This window comes from Vombatus ursinus, unplaced genomic scaffold (assembly GCF_900497805.2).
Source record: "Vombatus ursinus unplaced genomic scaffold, bare-nosed wombat genome assembly UNPS02004423.1, whole genome shotgun sequence".
NCBI classification, from domain to species: domain Eukaryota; kingdom Metazoa; phylum Chordata; class Mammalia; order Diprotodontia; family Vombatidae; genus Vombatus; species Vombatus ursinus.
The window spans coordinates 512,443-521,436 of record NW_020944201.1 but is presented as its reverse complement, the minus strand read 5'-3'; the positions used below and the strand labels follow the sequence as shown (position 1 = coordinate 521,436).

The 8,994-nt window shown below is 35.5% G+C and overlaps 1 pseudogene; it reads right to left on the bottom strand.

Moving 5' to 3' along the window:
* Window positions 1–3,070: 3,070 nt before the first annotated feature.
* On the bottom strand, window positions 3,071–5,985 carry LOC114023395 (annotated as a pseudogene).
* Window positions 5,986–8,994: the final 3,009 nt, after the last annotated feature.

The following is an 8,994-nucleotide window of genomic DNA, read 5'->3' as shown; positions in this document are numbered from 1 at the left end:
ATCAGATTGCACACTGTCTGGGGAAGGGAGGTGGGGAGGGAGGGCGAGAAAAATTAAAAACTCCAAAGGGTATGGAAGTGATTTTTGAAAACTAAAAAGAAATTAATAAAATAAAAATTAATATTTTATTTGTTCGAATTACACATAAAGACAAATTTTAACATAAATTTTCAAAAATATTGAATTCCAAACCTTTCTCCCTCCCTTTCTACCTTCCTAAGACAGTATGTGCAATCATGTAAAACATTTTTCCATATTAGTCACGTTGTAGAAGAAGTAACAGATCAAAAAAAAACAACATGAAAACAATGAAGTGAAAATAGTATGCTTCAGTGTGTATTCAGATTTCATCAGATCTTTCTCTGGATATGAATACATTTTTCCTCATGATTCCTTTGCAATTGTCTTAGACCATTGTGTTGTTGAGAAGAGCTGTCGTTCATAGCTGATCATCCTACAATGTTGCTATTACTGTGTGTCATATTCTCTTGGTCTTCTTACTTCACTTTAAATCAGTTCATGTAAATCTTTCCATATTCTTCTGAAATCTGCCTGCTGGACATTTCTTATAGCACAATAGTCTTCCATTACATTCATACATCCCAGCTTGTTCAGCCTTTCCCCAATTGATGGGCATCCACTCCATTTCTAATTCTTTGACACCACAAAAAGTGCTACTATAAGTATTTTTGTACAATTAGGTCCTTTTCTATTTTTTTTTAATCTCTCTGGGATGCAGTTCTCTTACTGGTATTACTCAATCAAAGGATATGCATGGTTTGCCCTCTGGGCACAGTTAAATTTTCTCTCCAAAATGGTTGGAACAATTCACAATTCCACCAGCAGTGTATTAGAGTCCCAATTTTCCCACATCCCCTCCAACATTTATCATTTTCATTTTCTATCATAGTGGTCAATCTAATAGGTGTGAGGTGGTAACTCAGAGATGTTTTATTTTGCCTTTCTCTAATCAATAGTGATTTAGAGCAGTTTTTCATATGACTATAGATAACTTTGATTTCTTTATCTCAAAACTGCCTGTTCATGTCCTTTTACCACTGTGATGATTAAAAAATTTGAAGAGATAAACTTTCTGGGTAGTCATTTCATTAATAATGCTAGTGTTTAATTAATGCAAAATGTCAGTGGAAGTGAGATAAGGTGTTATATAGGAAATTGAGTCAAGAAGGTCCTCACTTTAGTGTTCCTAAGTTCACCTCCCCTCAAGTATTCCCCAGGGACAGATATCCACTGGTGTGAATTCATAGATGGCACCCCTACTGAGCTGCTGACATTTTTACTAGTGGCCTCAGGAGAGGTCAGACAATAAAACCTGCAATCAAAACTGGGAAGTATATCAAATTATGGTCCCAAATTTTCTGCCTCAAATAGCAAAACTTCGTTAGTCATATGTTAGGGCAGGATATATTTATTATGTTCATGCATAACAGTGTTGGTTCAAATTCATGCAGCATTCATTAACAGATTAAGTTTTCATATATATATTATAGTTGTTGGAGGTGAAATCCACCACATGTACATGTGTCCTGAAGAATGTCTGAACAAATACATGATAGGTTTTAAAACTCTCCTTGTGGTCTGCTCTGTAGATAGGAGAAAGGAAGGGAAAGTACATGTGGCCATTTCAGGTGGGCTTCAGAATACAGCCTGCCAAGAGGAGTTTTAAGTTCTAGAAAAAGCTTTAATCCACTGAGTAAGCCAAAGGGAGCAATTACCAGAGGAAATGATGGAGACACAAGCTGGTATCTTGGACAAGCAGCACAAATACTACATTCTGGAGTTTTACATGAATACAGTGAATATTAGTTTACACATAGTGAATAGTTGGCTCAAAAATGTAACTTTACTACATACTGAGTATTAACAGATGATAATTTCATTATTATCTAAATGATTTCAGATGAAAGAAACACTTCTAATTTAAAGCTGAATTCATAAATTTTCTACTTTGGCTGGGAGAGGTTCTAGTTCCTTAAACTGCAGTATTTCAGAGTTTGACAATATGTTGTCAGCAGGGCTGGTAAGGTCTTATGTTATAACAGGTCAAGCAGGAAGCCCAAAAGACTTTCACAGACAAAGATTTCTTAAGAATATTTTGCTATGCTTTTCTCCCAACAGTGTCATTTATCATTATCATCATTTTCTTAATTTCAAACAAAACTACCTCATTAAATGTTAACAATTTTGAAACATATTTTTCACATTCTAGAACAGATACATTTATAGTCTCACAGTATTTGGATCAAAGGGGGAAGTAACCTGTCCTAACAATTGTGTTTTTTTTTTCAGGTTTATAATACAGGAGAAAAGATTGCATACCCAACATGAAGTATTTAACATATGAAACTTATTACTGTCAAATGATAATAATTCAGTGAGATGCAGTTTAAAATTTTGTTACAGGAAAAAACATCTATCTTATCTCCTTTGGGATCTTACTAATCACATCCAATGACATCTAAAACGCAGTATAAAATTATCTAGCATGGAATAATTACAGTTAATTAAAGAGGTGACAGTGGTTCACTGACATAGTATCTACCACATGCCAAACCCTTTTCTAATTCTTTAAGATTACCTAGGGGGCAGGCAGGAGGTACAGTGGATAGAGTTCTGCTTGGAGTCAGGTGGACCTGAGTTCAAATCCAGACACTTGACCCTTAGTACCTGTGTGACCCTGGGCAAATCACTTAACCCCGATTGCTTCACCAAAAAGCAAAAAAGGAGAAAAAAAGATTACTTTAAAGAATTTCAGAGGCCTACGTTCTGTAGTACTTTAGAATGTTTAGTCTTTGATTTCTCAGTTATTACTTGATCACTTGATAATTTACATTAATGCGGCAGTGATACATAGTAAGACTGAAGTCTTTCCCTTTAGGAGACTAATTTAGAGGAAAATATACACCACTCAAAATTTAATAGTTTTTTTTAAACAGTCTTGCTATCTTTGAGCAGCCCATTTCATGAGATATTAAACTTGTTTTAGCCAAATAACATCAATTTAGTCCATTTCTTTTCTTTTTTTGTTGTTGTTTTCAAATGTTAATTTATTGCAATAGTCTCCTTTGTAGCTTTTAATTTGCTGGGCATTCCACAGCACCACTATTGATGTCATCAATGACATCATGAGGATGCCTGCTGTCAATGTTGCAGTCCACAGACTGGGCTGTTCCAAGTATCTCTTTAATGTTTCCAGAAAGATCTCTTGCCAAGGATCGGTGCCTCATCTGTCGAGCAATGTTGACAATCTCTTCGAGAGTGACATTTCCATTGTGTTGAATATTTTTCCGTTTCTTTCTGTTCCCAAGGAAGTTCCTTTAGGGCTTTGATGATCAAGGTTGAGGCAGAAGGCACAACCTCAATCTGAGCCTGTCTGTTCTGAATGGTAAGTTTCACTGTGATCCTTAGCCCTTTCCAGTCACCAGTTGCCTTGGCAATGTCATCACCAACCTTTTTGGGAGACAAACCCAAGGGACCAATTTTGGGGGCCAGATCTGATGTGGCACCAACTTCACCACCAGTGCACCTTAAAAACACAACTTTAATTTCGTTAGGGTCAAACTTGGGAGGCATCACCGCGAAGAAGATGGAAGCTAGTCTGGATGCTGCGGCGTGGCTGCCAGTGTCGGATGAACCTGGATTCGGGACGACCAAAAGAAGTTGCACCTTCACAACCACGAGCTGGAAGCCAAAAATTTAGTCCATTTAAAAGTGACATTACTTAAGCATGGTTACAAATTTAGATCACCACTATAGTTTAGAGGCATTCCTCAAACCTCTTATTAAATCAGAAGAATTTAACTCAATAAGCACTTCATTATTACAATGCTTTTTCTTCTCCCCACACCCTCCCGCAAAGGCTGTTATTACATTCATTTGAATATCTCAATAGGGAAGTAGCCTAATAACATTTCACAGTATTTTTGAAAATTTTGTCATAACAGTATATTTTTAAATGCATATTTTCCTAATTAAAAGAGAATTCACATTTCCAATCAAATGTCTCTTGTGCTTCTAAATTCTACAATATAAAAATATTTAGAAGTCTAAAGAATATAATTTGTTTGTTGTTTTTTTAATATCATGCTAAATTTCTCAAGTTATTCTCAAATCAAATTTCACTTATTAAATTAGATAAAATTTTAATTTATCCTTCTTAGAAAATCATCCATGTTATTATCTTTGATATATTGTTTAGTCCAAAACCCAGTAACAATGGTTGACATTTATACATTTCTCATGCTAAGCACTTCAAAATCATTTAATTCCTCAAACAAACCTGGGAAGTAGGTGCTGTTATTATTATTATTATTGTTATCTTCTTGTACATACAAAAAAAAAGATCAAATTCTCTTAATATATTACAAATAAAAAAATTTCCAACGCTATCAATTCTTGATTTGTAATTACAAGTGGAAATTACTAAACTTCACTTTTCACAAGGGTCCATTGTTTTTAGTCGCCTTATATAAAAAAAAATCATGGTGATGCTCCCAACCCTAATAACTGCTCCTTTATTCCTTCAGATAAAACAAAGTACTAAAGAAATTCTTTTTATTTCTTACTCCCAAGCAGTGTACTTTAAGGCATTTTCTTAATGAATTCTTGAAATACCTCCTTTAAATATGTTTTTTTCTTAATGTGATCAAAACCATTCCTCAAATTTCCTTTTTCAAAACTTCAACTCCTTTTCTTTTAAGCTCTGCATTCATACTCTGTCAGTGGAGACTCCAACTTTCCTTAACTCTCTACCCATTTTTCTCTCATGCTTAATTGTTTAAACTGTCTTCTCTTCTTTCCTTTGACAAAAATCCTTCAAAATTGGACCTTTCTTGTTACCTTATCCAACACTTCTCTCACTTTCTCCTGCTAGTTTAATTCCTCTAATTGCCAAGATTTCAAATTTAAGTCCCAGGCAACTGTAGTGGTTTCCTACATGGAAAGATAGTTGTAACTCATAAGACCTTTCTCATTATTAGTAGGGTAGCTGGAAGGAATATATACATATATACATACATATATATACATAGACAGAGGGCACAGGGTGAGTTGAATATGAAGGGATGACATTTTAAAAAGAAAATTAAGGGGTGAGAAAGGAATGTACTGGGAGAAGGAGAAAGGAAGAGGCAGACTGAAGTAAATTATCTCCCATAAAAGAGGCAAGAAAAAGCTTTTAGAGTGGAAGGGAAGAGGAGTGAGGTGAGAGGGAATGAGTGAACCTTACTCACATAGGATTGGGCTTACAGAGGGAGGGAATAATAAACACACTCAATTGGCATGGAAATCTATCTAACCCTACAGGGAAGTAGGGGGAAAGGAGATAAGAGGGGTGGTAAGAGAAGGGAGGGCAGATTGGGGGAGGGGGTAATCAGAAGCAAACACTTTTGAGGAGGGACAAGGTCAAAGGAGGAAATAAAATAAACGGGGGGCTGAATAGGATGGAAGGAAATATAGTTAGTCTTTTACAACATGACTATTATGGAAGTGTTTTGCATGACTACACATGTGTAACCTATATTGAATTGCTTATCTTTTCAGTGAAGGTGGGTGGGGAGGGAAGGAATGGAGAGAATTTGGGACTCAAAGTTTTAAAAACGAATGTTGAAAATTGTTTTTACATGCAACTGTGAAATGAGATATGCAGGCCGTGAGAGATAGAAATCTACCTTACCCAACAGGAAAATAAGGGGACAAGAGGATAAGAGAAAAGGAGTGGGAGATGACAAGAGGAAGGGCCAATTAAGGGAGGCAGTGGTTAGAAGCAAAGTTGACCTTTAAGGAGGGACAGGATAAAAAGAGAGAGAAGAAAAAGAAACAGAATAAAATGGGATGGAGGGAAATATGCAGTTAGTACTCATAAGTATAAATTTGAAAGGGATGAGCTCACCTATAAAACGGAAGTAGGTAGCAGGATGGATTAGAAACCAGAATCCAACAATCTGCTGTTTCCACAAAACACAGCTGAAACAGAAAAACACACAGAAAGAGAGTTGCAATAAGGGACTGGGGCAGAATCTATTATGCTTCAGCGGAAGTAAAAAAGGCAAAGGTACACATTATGATCTCAGATGAATCAAAAATAGACCTAATTAAAAGAGATGGCAAGGGAAACTAGTTTTACTAAAAGGTAACATAGATAATAAAGTAATATAAAATTTTTTAAAGCAAATTTCTCTGATAAACACATCTTGCCAGAAATATATTGGGAACTGAGCCAAATTTATAAAAATAAAAGCCCTTCTCCAACTGATCAATAGTCTAGGGATATGAACAGGGAGATTTCAGAAGAAGAAATCAAAGCTATCTATTGTTGTATGAAAGAATGTGCTAAATTACTGAATTTTAGAGAAATGCAAATGGAAAAGACTCTGAGGTACCACCTCACATTTATCAGAAATGACAAGTGCTGGAGGGGATGAAAGAAAATAAGCACACTAATGAATTGTTGGTAAAGTTGTCTGTTGGTCCCACCATTCTGGAGAACAATTTGTCACTATGCCCATAGGACTATAAAAGTGTGTATACCCTTTGACCCAGCAGTAACAGTGCCAGGTCTGTATCCAAAGGGATCAAAGCAAAAGGAAAAGGACCTATATGTACAAAAATATTTATGGCAGCTCTTTTGGTGGTGGCAAAGAATTGGAAGCTGAGGAGACGCTCCTTAACTGGGGAATGGCTGAACAAGTTGTGGCATATGATTATGATGGAGTACTATGATGCTATTAGTAACAACCAGTGGGATGGTTCAGAAAAACCTGGGAATACCTATATGAACTCATGCAGTGACCAGAAATAAGAGATCATTATGTATAGCAATGTTATAAAGATGATTAAATGTGAAAGACTTAGCTGCTTTGATCAATAATATGATCAAGAGTTCCAAAGGACTTATAATGAAAACATCTCATCCTCCTCCACAGAGAGAACTGATGAACTCTGAATGAAAATTGCAGTATAATTTTCCACTTTATTTTTCTAGCTTTTTCATATGGCTAATATGCAAAAAGGTTTTGCATGATTTCACTTTTATAATATATTGCTTGTCTCTGAGTGGTCAGAGGAGGGGTTAGAAAGAGGGAGAGAATATGGAACTCAAAAAACAAAACAAATGTAATGTTAATAATAAATAATAACTTCAATTATAATACATTAAAAAATATGGAGGTGAAGAAATGCCCAGTCTAGATCTTCTCTAGGGATTTTGACCTTTCTGGCAATTGCCATCCAGTTTTACCCTCACGAGAAATTGTGTTGCTTCCCTTGGTTATGCCCTGCTGGAGACACAGTCTGACTGTGTGTGCTAGGAGAACAGAGAGGATCCCAGCAAGGGTTCCTACTAGATGTCATTATGGTTTTCCTCAAAATCTATCCCTTCTCTTCACTTGCTTATTCCTTTTGAGGGAATCTGCATTCTTTTACAACTACAACTTTTCATTTTACTTTTTCTCAATGAACAAGTGTTAATTTCCTCTCCCAACCAGCTCTCATTCCTCCTTTGACCAAAGAAAAGAACTAAACTGTTATAAAATATGAATACGTAATCAAGCCATGTAAATCCTCCTATTGGCCACATCTAAAAATCTCTCATTCTGCACCTTGAGTCAGTCTATCACCTCTTTGTCTGGAGCTGTGCAATATGCATCCTCATGGGTCCTCGGGAGTCATAATTGGTCATTACATTGATCAGAGTTCTTAAGTGTCTCAAAATTGTCTTTATACTGTTGCTGTTATTGCATAAATTGTTCTCTACTTTTGTTCACTTTATTCAGCAACAGTCTTCTCAGGATTCTCTGAAATTGTCCCCTTTGTTATTCATTATATCATAATAATATTTTTACATAATATTTTATTTTTCCAATTACACACAAAAACAATTTTTAAAAGAAATTCTAAAAATTATTGAATTCCAAATTTTCTCTCTTCCTTCCCTTCCCCCTTTCTAAGACAGTAAGTGCAATCATGTAAAACATTTTTCCATATTAGTCATGTTGTGGAAGAAGAAACAGATCAAAAGAAAAAAGTATGAAAAAAATAAAGTGAAAATGGTATGCTTCAATGTGTATTAAGACTCCATCAGTTTTTTCTCTGGATGTGAATAGCATTTTTCCTCATAATTCCTTTGCAATTGCCTTAGACCACTGTGTTGCTGAGTAGAGCACATTCATAGTTGATCAACCTACAATACTGCTATTACTTTGTGCCATATTCTCTTGGTCTTCTTACTTCACTTTAAATCAGTTCATGTAAATCTTTCCAGATTCTTCTGAAATCTGCCTGCTCGACATTTCTTATAGCATAATAGTATTCCATTACATTCATACCTCCCAGCTTGTTCAGCTTTTCCCCAATTGATGGGAATCCCTTCAATTTCTAATTCTTTACCACCTCAAAAAGTGCTGCTATAAATATTTTTGTACAATTAGGTCCTTCCCAATTTTTTTTTAATCTCTCTGGGATGCAGATCTCTTAGTGGTTTTGCTGGATCCAAGGTTATGCATGGTTTGCCCTCTGGGCATAGGTAAAATTGCTCTCCATAATCACTGGAAGAGTTCACAACTCCACCAGCAGTGCATTAGAGTCCCAATTTTACCACATCCATCCCCTCCAACATTTTTCATTTTTATTTTTGGTCACATTAGCTAATCTAATTGGTGTGAGGTGGTAGTTCAGAGCTATTTTATTTTGCCTTTCTCTAATCAACAGTGATTTAGAGCAGTTTTTCACATGAGTATAGACAACTTTGATTTCTTCATCTTAATACTGCCTGTTCATATCCTTTGACCATTCATATACATTGGGGAATGACTTATTGTTATAAATTTGACTCAGTTCTCTATTTGAGAAATTAGGCCTTTATCAGAGATATTTGCTACCAAATTGTTCCCCCCTTTCTGCTTTCTTTCTAATCATGGTTGCATTGGTTTTGTTTGTGCAAAAACTTTTTCATAGAATAGAATCAAAATGATCCAT